Here is an 18,100-nt window from a genome sequence, read left to right as displayed (position 1 = left end):
CATTATTATTGTTATTTTTAAGCAATAGATTAAAGTTGATGTGTCTGATTCTTAGGCAGTGCTGGATACTTCCTTATTTAGTTTGCATATTCTAGTATTAGACTAGAGTTTCTTATGGGTTCCCCAGTGTTCCCATATCAAAGTAACACAATACAACGTGTCAAGCCTTGAGCTAGGTCCTCCTGCCCAACACGCGGCCTTGAGATGTTAAATAAGTTACAACATGACAAAGCACTGAAATCCTGGCCGGCTTCATTTATTACCTGGCGAGGGAATATCCTTGTCCTTGTAAATCGGAGTTTTTCTGAATATGCAAGTTCAGGTCTTAGCTTGGTGATTCTGAAATCTGCGGTGTTTCTTTGTGTTTTGTTTTATATTTGATCATAAACGGTTGTGTTTTGACACCAGCTGTCAATCAAGCTGATGGGAAATCGTGGAGAGACGGAACACGATATTTGTGATGTATATTGTAAAGAGCGTAGTCTTGGGCTTCTCAAGCAACGCCATTTGTGGATGAACATCGGAACAAAACATGTCAGACAAGCGTATTGTTAAACCTTTCCTGCTTCGCGTCCCCTGACCGTGGTCGGGAGACACAGGGGAGAGCCATCCTCTCCAGGGCCGAAGGGTCGCTCGTCCTTCAGGGTTTAACCCCCAGTTCTTTACCTTGTTGTTTGGAGTGTGGTGCGAGTTGAAAGACCACTCCAGTCTGCTGCTCAAGAGTTGGCTGCTTTATTAGCTCTGCTGCACCGTTAATACACATCAGTTGCACCGTCTTGTCCCCAGGACCACTGTAGACTCACACACATCTCGCCTCTTCGCGGGTTGAAACTAAAACTATATGCGCCACATGCACGCGCACGCCACCTCTCACTCACGCTCACGCACCACACTGAGCTAAAGCACATAAAAGCCTGACACACATCGCACAACAGTATGTTCAGTGGTGGAAGGTAACGAAATACAAATAAACAAATAGTTAAGTACTTTAGTGTAATGTTTAGGTATCTGGACTTTACTTGAGTATATTTTACAGTGGATACTTTTTACTTTAACTTCACTATATTTGAGAGCAGGTATCTTCGTAATATTTTGTTATTTATTGTGAAATTTGTGTTTTAGCTAACTTTACCTTTGTTTTTATTTTAAACCTTGCAAGGTACCATTTGTTTCAGTGTTTAGTTTACCCTTACCTTCCTCGTTAATTAAATTACCGTACGTTTTTCCATCTTGGTTTAATTTTGTTACTGCCCTGTCCCCACACGAGCTGGGTCTTTACAGAGAAAACAAAAATATTACACAAAAGTCATAAGAAAAATTAAGAAATGGATTCATATTGTTACTGCTGACCAAAACTTGGGTAATTTTTAATCAATATCACTACATTTAACACATTGACAAATTAACAACACTTACATTTCTATACGGGTACTGAAATACTTTTACTTAGGTCGATTTTACGTGTGATTCTTTTACATTTACCTGAGTAACTTTTAAATCTGTATCTGTACTTTTGCTTAAATAACAAAACTGAGTACTTCATCCACCACTGTGTCTATTACAATATTGAAAATGAACTGTGTTTCTGTTGGCGATTACTTCCCGATTATCCAGCCAGAACCCAATGCTATTCAAAGCTGTTTTAGTCTCTTCCGTAACGTTTTTTTTTTACGAGCATACAAAATTACCTTGTATTTTGCGACACATGACCTCACAAATACATCCTGTAGAGTTTTTCCGTACCAGACAAACTGCGAAACCTGCACCAAACCGCAGCGTCCATGCTATTACGGTCTCCCTTATGACAGAGCGTGTTGACATGCCTGGTGATATACTCCACTCTATATGTTGATGTAATATGTATTTATGGTTACATATGTGGACTCTCTACACACATGTGGTTGGCTGAATCTGCTGACCGTGCGCTAAAGTGGATGCGTCCCGTGTCGCGCTGCATCTCATTGGGTTTAAATTGCTCCGTGTGTCTTTGCTTCGCGTCTTCGCATGTTCCACTGGTTTGGGATGACGCTGCAGCAGAATGTCTGTTATGAATTTTACATGTTGTATATAGAGAAGGCGGAGGATGGAATGGAAAAAAAAAAAGTATTTAAAAGGTGCGCTGTGTAACTTTTCTCCTCCATGGTACCTGCTCGTCTCCATGGAGATGTTCTACTATTGACCCATGACTGTTTCCCTGTTCAAATTTTACTTTTTTTGCATATAAAGTAGGCAGAGGAAGGTATGGGAGTCTCTAAAGGTGCACTATGTAATTTTCCTGCTCCATACAACCTACTACTACGTTCTCGTCTCCACGGAGATGTTCTGCTGTTGACCCATGACTGTTTGAATGTTGTATATAGACAAGGTGGAGAAGGAAATAGGAAAAAGTCTTTAAAGGTGCGATATGTATCTTTTCTTCTCCATGGCTGGCTGCCTGCTCGTCTCCACGGAGATGTTCTGCTATTCATGGTTTCAAATTCAAGAGCAAGAGCCAGTTTTTTCTCTGAATTACGCTGTACTTTCCTATGTAATATCCAAAAGTTGAATTCACAAATGTTGAACCTGATCATTTCTTTTCATCACTAGGCCCTAGAACTTGTTGTACAGTGGTCCCTCGTTTATCGTGGGGGTTACGTTCTAAAAATAACCCGCAATAGGCGAAATTCGTGAAGTAGTCAGTAGCTTCTTTTTTTTTAAACAATTATTATATACGTCTTAAGGCTGTAAAAACCCCTCACCACACACTTTATACACTTTTCTCAGACAGGCATTAACATTTTATCACATTTCTCTCTTGTTTAATTAATTAATAGTGACTCACGTGTATTTCAAAGTTCGTCTGACCGTGACTCTTTGTCCTGGCACCCTGTCGATCGAACTTTTATGTAAATTTAAAATACTGTTCAGGACACATGGTCTACAGTCCCTTAGCCAATCAGGACGCAGAACACAATGCACCTTCACACACTGTAAAAAAGCAGGTAAAATTGCCCTAAAAAAATCTGCGAGAAACAGCGAGATCGCAAAAGGTGAACTGCATTATAGCAAGGAACAACTGTATTACAAGAAAAATCTGAATTTAACAATACAGAGTTTAGCCGCCCCTCATGTGTATTAAATGTTTTGTTCTATAGAGTGTTATTATGTCATCTGAATCATGACTGTTTCACTGTTTGATTTTCTAACTTTCCCTTGGGCAAATCAACAGTCTTTTTAAGCCCTGCAAGGTGACTGCTGTTGTGATTTGGGCTATACAAAAATAAATCAAATTGAAAGTTATTGTTCGGAATGTTGCCAAGTATCAACATATTTATCTTACATATATTCATTCATTTACTGTCAGCAATTTCAAAAGAAAAACCAGGCCTGTGAAGAATGTGTTACTGCGACATTCGATAAGACTGAATGACTTTATGACACTGACACGATTAGCCTAAAGAGGATTTCCCCCCAAAACGATTCTATTTGTAGACTTTTGTTACTCTTATGACTTGAAATACATAAATGAAACACTTAATGAGTCGTAGAAGTTATTTATTGGACTTTCTACAGCTCAAATCTTCAGAAAAATACAACCAAATTTCTCCACGATAAAACTTGACCCCCAAAAATAATTGTTCCATCTGTCATGTACTGAATGATAACTCAATATGGTATTTATTTAACAGACTTACGGGTCGCTTGTTCATAGATCTGATCTGTAATTTGGCCAGGAGGTGTCACTTGCTTGCCCCCACGGAGATTTAAAAAAAAAAAAAAAAAAAAAAAGTTCAATGCATTACTGTGTAACATTCGAGACAAAGCTTTAACGTCTCCGTATGACAAGCAGTGCACCTTCAACTGATTCAAATGAAAACTAAATTGGTAAATAAGCAATTAAGTAAAGTTTGTTATTCAACTTATTCCGGAAGTTGCCGTGGGCGCCGCCATCATCATGTGGGTTGTTTTATTTGCATGGAGCTGCTGATCTTGACAGTAAATAAGTTCTATAAAGCCTTGCAGAGAATCATTGCAGTGTTGACTTGTTGTTGCACATAAACATTGAACATTTGACACAAACCAACTTACTTCATATAACATTTTAACGCCAAAACTTTACCCAAATTCTCCATTGAAAGGAACAGGATTTCCACTTAACCGGAAGTGCTACTATAAAGAAAGTGCAGTTTAGTTGCATTTACGGGAAAAAGTTGGTGGGGCGGAATAAAGTCAAGAGGAAAAGACAAGGAGACCTATTCATCCAAATTATCTTCAGGGCTGCTAACCACACTATGACGCTTCTCTCTCATCATTAGGCTACAAAAAGCTGCATTTAGATCATAGCCTGTATATATAAATGGACATGGCTAACCTGCTAGCTCCAATTCACTTAACATTGAAAAATATCATCTCTCTCTCTTTAACTGCTGCTGTCAGACTCGTCATTTTGGTCTTAAATGCTCGTATTAACACCCTCCACATGATCCTAGTATTTTTATTTTGCTATTGTGTTCATAAATCAAAATATGATCGTTAATAACAGACAAACCATGCGCCCTCTTTGCTCGAGGTTGCTCCCGCTAGCGTTAGCAACAGGTTTGATTAACAGCGTTGCTAAGCGTCCGCAAATTGGCCCCTATGACTTCTAGACGGTCTATGATTTTGATTGATTCATGCATGTTTGAGTAACTCTGTAGTGTCTGTATTTGAGGCTTGACTGCTCATCATCTTCACAATATGATTAATTAGGTATAATACGTGTTCTTTAAACCTGACATTTCAAATACTCGAAAGCATTTAGCATCCGAATGCCTTAACACTTATAAAAACACAAATATATACAGTTAATATTGTGTAGTTTGGCATCTCTAAGTCTTTCCATGTCACAGGCAGATTCACTCAGGTCCTTGACAAAATGCAGTTTGTGATGAGATGATTTTGAGTGCAGCTCTAATAGAATCTGCTCTGACTGACAGACAGCTCAGATAAAACCCGATTACCATCAGCCCTCAGCACCAATGATTAGGCAATTTATGCACTCTGCAAACTTTTAAATGTTATCCTCATAGTCCTCTCCAATGGTTTTACAGATTTGCCCCATGAAAAATCCAATTATAAGTCAATTATTACAAGAAACTTATTCTAAAAAATGAATACGCCACTCTGGTGATTGCAATGTGAATTTAAATCGCGCAAATATGGTTTATAACGTACAAATACAAAACCTAAAGCAACTATTGAGAGTGAATTCAATGACTATGCTCTGTTACTTTAATATCATACAAGCCGAAAAGGTTTAACTGGATTATTATTGGTCTTAAAAGCGTAAAAAACAGAACTACTCATGTCTTTCTATGTGTAATTATCATAGACTGTTCTGAACTAAGGGAGTTTGACGTCACTTATAGCGTTTGGCTTCAGTCAAATTAAACTCGTCGAGGCTAGCGGTTATAGGGGTCCGACTGCGCGTATCATAGCAACCAAAGAGCCAATCCAGAGCGAGGTTGTTGAAGGTTCTTACTAACACCGCTGGTTTAGCAGGGAGCGGCCGCTTAGCAACACTGTCAATCAAACCTGTTGCTAACGCTAGTAGGAGAGACCTCGAGAAAGAAGGCACCTGATTTGTCTGTTATTGTGTCGTTAAATCAAGATATGGACATTAATAACAAAATAAAAATACCAGGATCGAGTAGAGCGGGTCAATTTGAACATTTTAAGACCAAAATGATGAGTCTGGCAGCGGCAGTTACGGACAGCGGGGTGACAGTTTTTCAATGTAAAGTGAATTGGAGTCGATGGAGCCAGAAGAGTTCCGATGCTTACGTCCTATTTGGAACGCGGCAGTAAGTAATTAAACGATAGAAGCTTCTAGTTTGACAGTTAGCTTTAATTATATTAGCTTCTGTCTGGGTCTCATCAGTCACTTTACGTAACCTTTTTGTTGCTGTTTCTATAAATGTGATTGGAAAATGTACGCAAGCGTCTAACCTAAAGATTTCATCCGTTCCAGTAACAGTTGCATTTGCTAACAAACATTTCTATTGACACTTTGCAGCTGATGTCATCAACATTCCCTGGGGGTGTGATGCTAACCGTAGGCACTGCTCTGTCTGAGGCTTTGTTAGACTTTATCTGAACTTTAACTTAACACAACCAGAAAGAACTGACTTAGCTGGAACTACAACAGATGAGCTGATTTGCACTGCTAAACAAGTCCCTCTCAAGTAACATTACAGCCACAAGCTAGTTAGCATTAACAGGTAGCTGTGCAATGAGTAGAACGTGCAATGAGTGGAATTATGGGAACTGTGTGTAGTGTGCAATTTTTATTTTAGCCATTTTGTGACCCCAGCCCTTGGGACAACGGATGGAAATTAGCCTTTGACTATAATCCGGTGTGTTTACGTTCATATAGTATTGTTTGCTCATTAGCATGCATTGCCCCAATCAAGTAAATAAATAAATATATTAAAAAATAAGCTAACAGTTTGGGTTTTTTTGTTAGTAACTCACCTTTTTGTTGAAAATCAAACACGTAAATGGCACCATGAAGGCTCATATTGATCAGACTCCTGTAAATGTGTTGTTTAAATCCATTTTGTTTTGTTTTTTTGGTTGTTGTTTTTTCCAGTTTCCAGACAATCTTAAAACTTATTTGTCAGCGTTTGCTAATGTGAGCATTGCGTCTCTACGGTAAGTGGTTCCGCCAGCGCTCATGTAAAACACCCCCAGCATGATGTCACTGCAAAGTATCAATACATCCCATGGAGCCCCCAGCTGTCGTGTGTTAGCAAGCTGGTCTAAAGCCAGGCGTACACACTGCTGGTCTCAGATAAGACCCCCGCACAAAACCCCACAAAGCCGGAACACAACAGCTAACGTCTCCCCAGAACGAGAAGCCATGTATCAAACATTATATTTATCATTTCCACTGTATATTTTTAGCGTTGGCTCCCAGAATCTAATCCCCGGTCTGGAACGGGGGCTCGACCACAGCTCCTTTGCGCTACGTTCATTGGAATAACAGCTCCCAGAGGCCTCGAAACCACATTTTAAAACACGGGGCCCAGAAAACCAGCAGACTGATGGAAGAGGTGTTGGTCCAATTGTGCGGGTTAGTCAATGAAGGGGAATACATTGGCTGTGGTGGTTGATGCTTTGTTTTGTTCCCAAGCGCACAAATGTACTTAAAGGGACAGAATATAAGACTTTGATTTAAAATTCCATAAACATGAGCTATCTGACAACAACGCTGATTTATTTTTAGTTGCAAAAACTTTGGATATGATGACCGAGTTGTTTATCCAATCAGAAAGCAGAATGAGCCTAACGTAGGTCTTTCAATTGAATTGCCAGGTTTAAACCTAAAAAGGAGTTTCTCTGATCTGAATGGTCACTACCTAAACCCCAGCACCTGCAGACAGTCATGAATCAGTGCTAGTGCAGACTCTGTAGCTCATTGAGTGAATTCTGGAGGTTCTGAGCTTCCACCTGAGGCCTGTTCATAAACTGAGAATGAGAAAAACATGTGCGTGTGTCCTCTATCTGCAGGTTACAGGTCCTATATTACATAAAATGGATTCTTGTGAGTTTTAAGCCATGTTATGATGTTGTTACCTCATCTAAAACATACCTGGAGTTGTGTTTTGTTTCATTCCCTTAATCGCGAAAGCTCAAAATGCTCTGTTCCACCTTGTGATGTCATGAAGTGGTAGTTTTCAAGTTAACAGCTACCGTTTAACTTTAGCAGAGATCGGCAATTCCAGGGCTAAAATCATCCAAATGATTCTAGTGAAGGTGTATGGAGTTTAAAAACACAGTGGAGCACTTCCTGTATTACCTGATGACATCACAAGGTGGAACAAGGAGGAATGTTTTCAGGATTAGTGTGTTAAACATGTGTGAATGAAACAAAACACAACTCCAATTATATTTTTGACGAGGACGCAGCATTGTAAAATCAGATTAATCAGAAAAGGACGTAGTATGGGCCCTTTAAGGAACTGGCAACTCTGGTTCAGTTGTGATTGTGATACCTTTTTTAACAGTAAGAACGCAGGTTACATATCATTTTTTACTTGCTAACCCACTGCGAGTAAGTGTACAAGATAAAACCGCTTCACGTTGTCAATATTAAATGATTTGAACGTTTGTGCTTCGTGCAATGCTTTGAAAAACATTCACGTTTCCCACTTCTTCACACAGTCAAACATATACGTGCACACACTGTAAAGGTTAGCACGGTTAGCGTAGCAACCGCATCTGTCCCTCTTTGAAAATGTCACTTGTGAAACAGCTTAAGTGAAGACTCCAGTGCCCAGATTACCATGATTAAATGCAGATTGTGGCATTATTAGCTCGTGATTAGGCGGCTAATCTTGGCCTTTACCGTCAAGCCAAACGGTTTAGTGTTTATTTCAGTCTCCGTCCCTGCGCTGCTCTACTGACATATGGCCTTTGTGTGAGCCCTCTGTCAACCGGGACTTTAACCTGTCGCCGTATCGTGCCAGGTCAGGACTGTGCAGTTTTATAGTTCACTAGGACAAAGCCTTTAGCCTTTAGTTCTGCTGATGTATCGGAAGAACTGAAGTGGTAAACCGAACTGAAGTTTAGTTTAAGAAAGGCATTTTTAGTAACTCAGCTTGCATATTGAATAAATATACTCAAAATAAATGTGTCGCCCCATTTACTATGTATTCACTGATATTAAAGGGCCTGTCGTTATGTAAAATATGTGCTGTCCCAGTAAATATATTGTAAAAGCAGCTCTTAAGGTGAAAATGAGAGCGACCAGACCATTTACTTCTCCTTAAAACAGGACGCATGTTAGTTGTGGTTAGTATTACCGTCGTAGCACTTATAAAGTCATCACGGTGAATATCGACGATGTTCAGAATGCAAGGTAATTGAAGAATAACTTAAGATTACTGTAAATCGTTTAAAATGGCTACACATGCAACCATTAGGCTACTTCATTGCTAATAAGATCGTTAAAGGTCGTATATAGTGCTGTGAGGGGCGTGACCTCCAGGCTCCGCCCTCTGGCCTTGAACCATGTCAGGCAGATTAGGTTTAGAGGTTTGCTAATTTGCTACATTTTGACAGTTTAATTCTAATTTGCTTCTGATTATTTTTGCTAAATCTAATCCCGACTAGTCTATTTATGTATTCCCAGTTCAGTGTTACATGTTCGTCTTTTTGTTACAGCTGGTTTGATCAGGCAGTTTAAATGTTCCGCCATTTTTAAGTCAGTTCTGTCATGTGTTACGTTGGTAGTTAGATTCCGTTCCTTCCGTTGATTTTATGTTGTTTTGACCACTTGTATGGGTCTAATATAGTTCATTTTGAAAGCGTTTTTGGCTAAATAAAAGCCTTAAACTTTTGAATTTTATTGTGTGCTCTATGTATGACGTTTAATCCCTTAGTTTACGTCTACAGTTTACCCCAGCGCACGTCCAACAGGTGTAATTATGCAAGTCAATTGAGCGTCTCCGGGCTTTTAGCAGGGAAAAGGCAGGAAAATGGTACATGATGTCAAAATAAACTTCCAATGCCCTTTCAAAATAAATGATCTATAAACACTGCAGTTGCTTAAACATCGCGCATCGCATCCAGGACGTCGGGAGTGACTCGTGATGGACTACAAAAAGTTTAGAGTTGTAGTTTATATAACAATTTACAACGTTAAACATCATATTTTGTAAGGACGACTTAAGAAGGAAAAGGCGGATGGCGCAAACATTTTAAAACGTAATTCATCTGACGAACAATTAATATGTAAGAAATATAAAACTGTTTGGTGTACAAATGTGAGAATGTACAGAGGATAGTGTTGCAGGAGCAGCTCTGGTCACTGCAGCTTCAGGTGTAAACTCCAGGTAACTGTTACACAAAATTGACTCCTATGAGCTTTTAGCCATGTTGGAATTTTGTTACCTCATCATTCACACGTCTGAGTAATGTTCAGTTAAAGCTCAAAATGTTTTAAGTGTCATTAAGTGGTTGTTGTTATAGTTAACACACAGAAAAGCGAAGATGTTTCAACAAGGCTAAAACAATCGCTTTATCTTAAAAGTTAAAATTATTCAAATGATTCCAGTGAAGGTGCATGGATTTAAAAACACAATGGAGCACTTCCTGTATTACCACTTAATGACATCATAAGGTGGAACAGATTGTTTCCGATAAAGAACACAGCCTAAATATGCAGGGTTTGCATGTTAAATGTGTGTTAAATGTGTGTTTTTGACGAGGAAACAACATTATAACACATAAATAATTAGCTTTATAAAGGCCCTTCAGCTCAGTCTTACATCTTAGTGCTTAAAAATATAAACTCATAAACTAAAATGAATTCACTTTTAATCATTCCTGTCCCGCTGCGGTGTTTGATTTTCAGCTCAACCTAAATGTCGACTTCTCTGTTTGAATCAATACCAAACCTCTAATGCGGCTCGCACTCTTATTTTATATTGCATTTCCCAGCATGCCTCTGCAATTACCCCTTTACCTGTTCTTTAGGCTTACCTTTGTACGTTAGACAAGTAAACATGGGGGGTGTAATTGCTCTTATGACAACCAACTCGGAGTTAATTATCAGTTAAATACATGATGCGTGCACGCCATATGCCCCCCCTCCCCGCAGTTAAATGAAGCGTCGGATTTGTCGACCCGTTCAAATGCGATCGTTACAGACAATACATAACCGTATTTCCAGTTCAACCGAGTACGAAGTAGGGCAGAGCGGACAACTCGATCCTGTTAAACCAAACCAACTTTAAAATGTATAATCTGTCAAATAATCATACGTTCGGTTGCGTTTTTACGTTTAGTTCAGTGGAGATTGGCAGTTCCAGGGCTGAAATCGTCCAAATGATTCTAGTGAAGGTGTATGGAGTTTAAAAACACTGTGGAGCACTTCCTGTATTACCGCATGACATCACGAGGTGGAGAACGGTGTTTTCTGTTTGAGAGAAGAACTAAATATGCAGGGTTTGTGTGTTAAACATGTGCGAATGAAACAAAACACAACTCCAGGTATGATTTTGATGAGGAAACAACATTATAACAAATCAGAAATATTATATGCCCTTTAAAACTAGGCTTAAATGCTAAAAAATCCAAGATAAAGCAGGGGAGGTCCAACTTGAGAATACACTGAATGTATAATGTACCGTAAAGAGCTGTGAGTGACTTAAAAGGCAATATTTAAACCTATTTAACATTACACAGCTAAACATTTCAGCTAATCCATGAATTGCCCTAATGCTAAAATGTACAAAAGTATGCTACATTCACCTGAGTCATATGAGTTCCCTCCTGGGCTAATTTCCAGTTTTGCTGGTTTCCAAAATTCTGGTGGAAGGTGATAATTGGATTGTGGAGTGCACTATTTTTTCCTCGTGGGGTTTATCCCTCTCAGTTCTGCAAAGTTACATATCACCGATTGTCCATCCAGTGAATCAGATTGGGCTGCAATTAGACCAAATGTACTTTATTGCAATAATAATTATACATTCACTCTGCTTTACATTTATTTATAGTTGTCTGTGTAATCCAGGTCCAAACTCTTCTCAAGAAGGGCCACATATAAAAACACAAACAAAGCTGAGGGCCGATTGAGGGCCATAGATTCATCAGCAACACAGTGAATACTTCAAATCTGCGTTGTTATTACAAGTTAGACTGAACCACTAGACCTTTATTCATCATAAATATTTGATATGGGCTTGTTAAAGTAGATTTTCAGAAATATACAGTAAAAGTACTGTTTAAGGTAACATGAGCCAATTCACCTGGAAGCTTGAGGGACGAGAAAAATTGGTCTGAGGTCCGCATTTGGCCCCGGGGGCACAGTTTGGACATGCCTGGTGTAATCTCTCAGTCGTCCAGGTCTGATCCATAGTAAAAGCCGGAGTTAAATCTGTCAACTGGACATAAAGTTGTAGAAATGAAGACGTTTCGCTGCTCATTCACTCTTCTGCAATCTGACCAGAACTGAAGTGGCTTGGATGAGCAGCGAAACGTCTTCACTCCTACAACTTTATGTCCAGTTGACAGATTTACTTATAAAAGATTGTTAAAAATGTGTGTTTTCTGTTTCCCTAACCCTCACTCGTAAAGCTGTAAAGTATAATTGTATAATCAAAATACAAATTACTGAGCAAATTTTGGCATTTCCAATCACAACTGGAAACTGTGCAAAATTATCAAAGCTTCAGTGAACAAGAAACGCAGCCCTTCAGATACTTTCATACGCTGAGAAGAGGAGGTAAATGTTTTTGCTCGAGTACAGATACATAAACTGTGTGAAAATCCCAATAAAATGATTGCTTTGTGTTCCTCTGACAACGCTCATTGTTTTCAGGTGAGACTTCCAACTACATGATGTAACACTATCACCACATGCATCGCCAATTCTATTCTCAACTCTCAACTTGCAAATTGATTTCACACGTAATCAAATTCGGGCAACTGTTCCCTGCGGCGCGGACGGTTTTGTTTTGATAAATTAGCCTTGTTTTTTTTTTTGGGGTGTGCGAGGAGAAACGGAGCGACAGGTGCAGCTAAACAAATGGATTGGGAGCTGAGCCCTGATTACGGAGCATAAGCCCCATCAGCCCAAGCACGTCTTCTGCAGCAAATCCTCCCAACGTGGAAGAGGATTCATTAGGCTGTGGCGGTCTGATCTACTCACAGGTACGCTAAATATATGAGCTCCTTATCACAAACGCGGGTCAACTCGGGCTTTAGCCGTGACGCAGGCTTGGGCATGCTAACAGGGACGGGCTGCTGGGAAGATAGAGCAGGGATTTCAGTTTTCCTTGCCAAAGCTAAGCCAATTGGATTTTTTTATTTGATGAAAGAAAGATGGCAGAGGCACTGATTTGCAGAGTGGTCGCGCCAACGTGTTTCGACTATTCAGGGCTGGTGTACAAACAGGCGTGACCATGTTGATAGGGGTCATGTGACTAATTACCAAGCACTTGATTAAAAACTGGACATCTATACACATAAATACAGTTGAATTGAAGTATAGTGGCTTAATTTATTTTTGTAAAGCCCTAAGAGGCAACTGCTGCTGTGATTTTGAGCTTAACAGGATCATTTATTTAACCCAACAAAAAGTTAGAAAATCAACAGATAGACGGACATTGGCCAATAACAGACAAGCAGATTAATCAACACTCAGCAAGCAAATGGAGAACTGTCCCAGAGCGCCCCCTCCTTGTCAGCAAAACAAAAAAAAGCAGGAAAAAGAGTAGCCGTGAGGAGAACCACAGTGAAGGAGAGATCGACTCCCATGGACAGGCTGCAGATGTGTCCAGGACAAACACACATCCATTTGCATTTGTTGGTGTTAATATGATGTCAATATTGCAGCTTAAACATTTTCATCGCTGTCGTACTAACACAAATGAAAATCTCAAATTGACTCTAGAATATATTAAGGAGTGAATCAGCTGTTTAGGTATGAACATTTCTGTCAACAGTCCAGGTGAACTGCTTACATCTCTCTTTACTATAAAACAAGTGACAGAAACACTATCTCACGTGCAGATAGTTTTCACCCTAAACCACAATTTCTCATATGGTCAATTTCAACGATTAAAGAGAATGACCCCAATGCGATGACAATGGGAAAACACCTCACCAAGGTCAGAAAAACAGATCCCAAGGACGGTAAAAGCATCAACAACCTCAAAGGACATTTCTTTCGAGGCAATTTGAGCATTTGTCATGTAACATTAGACACATAATTAAAAAGAACTGGGGGGACGACTTGGTAGGTAAAATTACTATTAGCACTACTGGCATTCAATAAATATAATAAAAACAAATTAAACCAAGTAAAAGAGTAAAGGCATTCTGATTGTTCCAAGACAGATTCAGAAACAAACACTTTCACCACTGTTTTTACTCCACAATCAACAAACTCGCTCTGCCATTTTGAGATTTTTCTTTCTTTACTAGTAATTACACACATATTCTTGCTCAATATGACACACCATAGTCTCTGCGCTCAGCGGTAGCCGGCTAGTTCCAATCAGAGGGACAGTAGGACAGTAAGCAACGCACTTTCTGCTTTGATGTAATGTGGGTGAGTTTTTTGGGGTTTTTTGGGGTTTTTTTACAGAGTTGCTCTAAAATCAATAAATCCTGACAGATCTTTTACACTGCAGGTGGAGTCTTCAATTATAGAGCGTCAGCTGATGGGACGGGTTACAAGCCTCACCTTTGAGCGCTCTGACAGCTCTGTGTACTGCCCTGGACACAGCACAATACTGCAACATCTACACTTATATTCTACAGGAGAGTACACATGGACAGTGTACTTATAAGTTCTCAAATATCTTCCATCTTAAAAGGCTCTATACCTGATTTACCATCTTAAAAAGCAGAAGTAGTTCATTTTAAACTGTTTGCGGTGGTTCAAAGTTGTTCCCCACTTACCTTAGGATTTCTGATCATCCAAATTATTCACCATGATGAGTTTACAAGCAATTTTAACAACTCTCAGACCAGTCTTGACTAGAGCGGAGTTTTGTGGACTTATTTTGACCTCAAGTGCTGCGTACACAGTATATCAGTACTGGGGCAAGAAAAAATTAGCTCAAATAAATGAGAAAACACTGGTACAAGGCCTCGAAGCATGACACAGGGTGCCACAAAATGCTGACATATTGTGTTACTTAATTTGGCGTAGTGTTGAGATCGTGGACTGGAATATAGATGTACCACGGTTCATATTTTTTCCACTTGTGCTCTAATTTACTTTCCAGTCATAGTAAAACTTTCTACTGGTGAGACATTGCACATGTTCTTACTATGAATTGAACTGAAGCAAAAGAGAAAGTTTAAATCTGTCAACTGGACAAATCGTTGTAAGATCTGTCCAGTTGATAGATTTAAACTTCCTCTTTTGCTAAGGATCAGACCTGGATGATTACACAGGGGGAGGGATTACACAGACATGAAATGAACTGTTAAAATATGATTCCATCCCTCCTGGGTAAAGTCTAAACGCACTATCTTCGTCGAATATCTGGAAGATGGTACTTTTTTGCCATTTTTTAAGACGGGGATATCTGTCTATGCAGTTGAACTCTAGAAATATCATCATCATCATCATCACTATCATCAACTTTTTTATTTATTTTGAGCAGATTAACGTGTGTACAGTACTCTTGATGCGCATTTCAGATATTGTTCTTATTTACCCTCGAAAATAAGCGGGAAGAAGAAATCCCACCCCTGTCTTCCATTAGAACATAAGTTAAATGCTTTGTTTAAACTTCTTTTTTCTTGTTCATTGTGTGTGGACTAAATCAACAGAGATTGGTGCCACATCTGCCTACAGATGTTTAACATGTGCTCTGATTGCTCCTCTGTTCTGTTTCTCTCCCTCAGCTCCACAGTTTCCTCACCTTGCAGCTCGTGACCCGAGCTCAGAGTGAGATTTGCCTCTCCACAGGGAGCCATGACCTGAGTGTGGGCTTCTAAGGAGCCAATTATTTCTTATGACATTCCTCATGTGTCTGGTGCTAACCTGGTAGAATTGTATCATGATTCATGTGCACTTAGTATCTGTAAGTCACTAAAGGCAGGTTTGCTTTCCCACATGTTATAGAGCAGGAGGCCTAAGTTACACACATTTTTGGCATGGAAGACATAACTAAAAGTTTCATTGCCTGGCCAAAAAAAATGTCACCACCAAAAAAAAAGGTCACACACTCTAATATTTTGTTGCACACATTCTCTGTGGCAGTGTTTCGATTTAGCTTCTGCAGTGTTTAGATTTCTTTCCATCCAGTGTTGCATTAATTTTTCACCAAGATGCTGCATTGATGATGGTCGAGTCTGACGCTGCACATTTCTTCTCCAGCACATCCCAAAGATTCTCAATGGGGTTAAGGTCTGGACTCTGTGGTGGACAATCCATGTGTGAAAATAATGTCTCATGCTCCCGAACCAACTCTGTCACAATTTGAGCCTGATGAATCCTGGCATTGTCAACTTGGAATATGCCCGTGCCATCAAGGAAGAAAAAATCCATCAATGGACTAACCTAGTCATTCAGTATATTCAGGTGTCAGCTGACCTCATTCTTTGAGCACAGACTGTTGCTGAACCTAGACCAGACCAACTGCAGCAACCCCAACATATTATTAGTTAATCCAGGTGGTGACTCTATTATGGCCAGGCAGTGTACTAGGGCAGATAATTATAATCTAATTACTCAGTTTCCAGTTGTAACTAGTCACATTACTGTGTTACTAAGTAATCTGATTAAACTGGTCAGCAGCGGCGCAGACAGACGCACACACAGAGGAGCAGAGATGGACATACACACTATAGAATAATAACAGTCCACAGTGCAGTCTTCTGTCTTGTTAATTGACCTATTCAATGAAATAAAAGCACCTCTAACTGCAGCATCAGTGTGTTACGTTCACCAGTGTCATTATTCATCTATACAGTGGCCTCATCATAAGAGTGTGGGTCATTGAGCTCGACAAACGTCATATTACTGGATTATAATGGTCCAAATTATTATTACTAAATAGTTTTACCTAAATAGAACCCCTGTAATATATAGGCCCATATCTTATAATAATATAGCCTAAGGTCTAATAGTAGGCGATTATTGTGATGATCATAAAAGTCTAATTAATTTGACATATTCATAAATAGCTCCACAGCTCTTGGCTTGTTATAAATGGAAAAATAGGCAGAGACAAAATGAGGTCTGTCCCGTTTCCAAGTGCTGTTTGTCAGCTCTTCCCTTAGCCCTCATTTGAAGGGTAGGGGAAGGAATAGGGTCAGAAGAGAGAATTGGGATTGGGCCATATACTGCAACACTACACACAAGGTACATATCAGCACCTGGACTCACAGGTTGTACTGTAGTGTTATTTATCTACTTCTCCAGAGGCTGAACAAAAGAACAGTCATGCCAGGGCATCTCACTCTGGTGTTGAGGAGATGGAGGCAAAGGTGATGCATGAAAACAGCTCCTGGTGCAGTCAGAGCCGATATGTTAGCGCTCTGTTACCTTTTAATGAGTACGCTGAAGCAGGTGACACTCAATATGTTTAAAGTTTCATTTCACTCAGTGGTTACTTCTACTTTCAACTTTGCTCACCGGGTTGTACCTGATTTCATGCAGTAAAGTTTTCCCAGAACAGATATACAACCAGTCAAAAGTTTGGAGCCACCTTCATATTTATTGTTCTTTTTTTAACTACTTTACATTTCGTTAAGTTACATTTTGCAGATATGAAGTAAAATGTTTGAAGTCATGTAGAAAAGAAAAAAAACTGCAGATTCTTCAAAGTAGGCGTCCTTTTGCTTTGTTGACAGTGCTGCAAACCTTTGTCCTTCTCTCAGTGAGCTCTACGATGAAGTCTGCTCAAATGATTTTCACTTCACAAATTTGTCGGCGTTCATCAGTAGAACGCCAAGAGGAATCTAAAATATACAACATAGTTTGAGTAATTTCACTTTTCGGTTGACATTCTCACCTATTAGTTCTTCCATAGTTTCTTCAGTGAGAATCCACAATGTAAATATAATGCAATAATAAAGAAACTCATTAAATGAAAAAGTGAGTGTGAACTACTGACTCAAGTGTTGTTAAAGGTCAAAATGAGGCTGTGCCAAGAATCAGGAAGTAGGCTAAAGTTAGTGTGCTGATGGCATGTTAGTTGTTATTTCCATTACCGTGACGGCAAAACTCTGCCCTGGAGAAATAAGGATGTCAGGAATGTTAAGTTTAGATCGCTGCAAACTGTCTCCATGGAGACCTGGATGGTCAAGTCAACAGCATCTCCATGGAGACGAGCAGGTGATGGACACTCCACCAGAAAAGTTAGTCACTTATAAGTTATGAAATGTGAAATATGGAAGCTCCCAAATGCCAAAAGCATTGTTAGATGCAGAATTTGATAACCTTGCACAGCAAGATGGATTCTCAAAGTTCACAAACTTTCGTGGGTTTAATTTTACTCAGCAGTGACCGACCAATCACAGAGCAGCACTGAGGTTGGCGCAGAAGCCAAAGGTGAAGCCTTAAAAACAAAAACAAAAACTTTAGCAATTTTAGTGAAAATACAGACTA

The sequence above is a fragment of the Periophthalmus magnuspinnatus genome, chromosome 1 (genome assembly GCF_009829125.3).
Source record: "Periophthalmus magnuspinnatus isolate fPerMag1 chromosome 1, fPerMag1.2.pri, whole genome shotgun sequence".
Taxonomy (NCBI): Eukaryota; Metazoa; Chordata; class Actinopteri; order Gobiiformes; family Gobiidae; genus Periophthalmus; species Periophthalmus magnuspinnatus.
Note: the sequence above shows the minus strand (reverse complement) of the source record.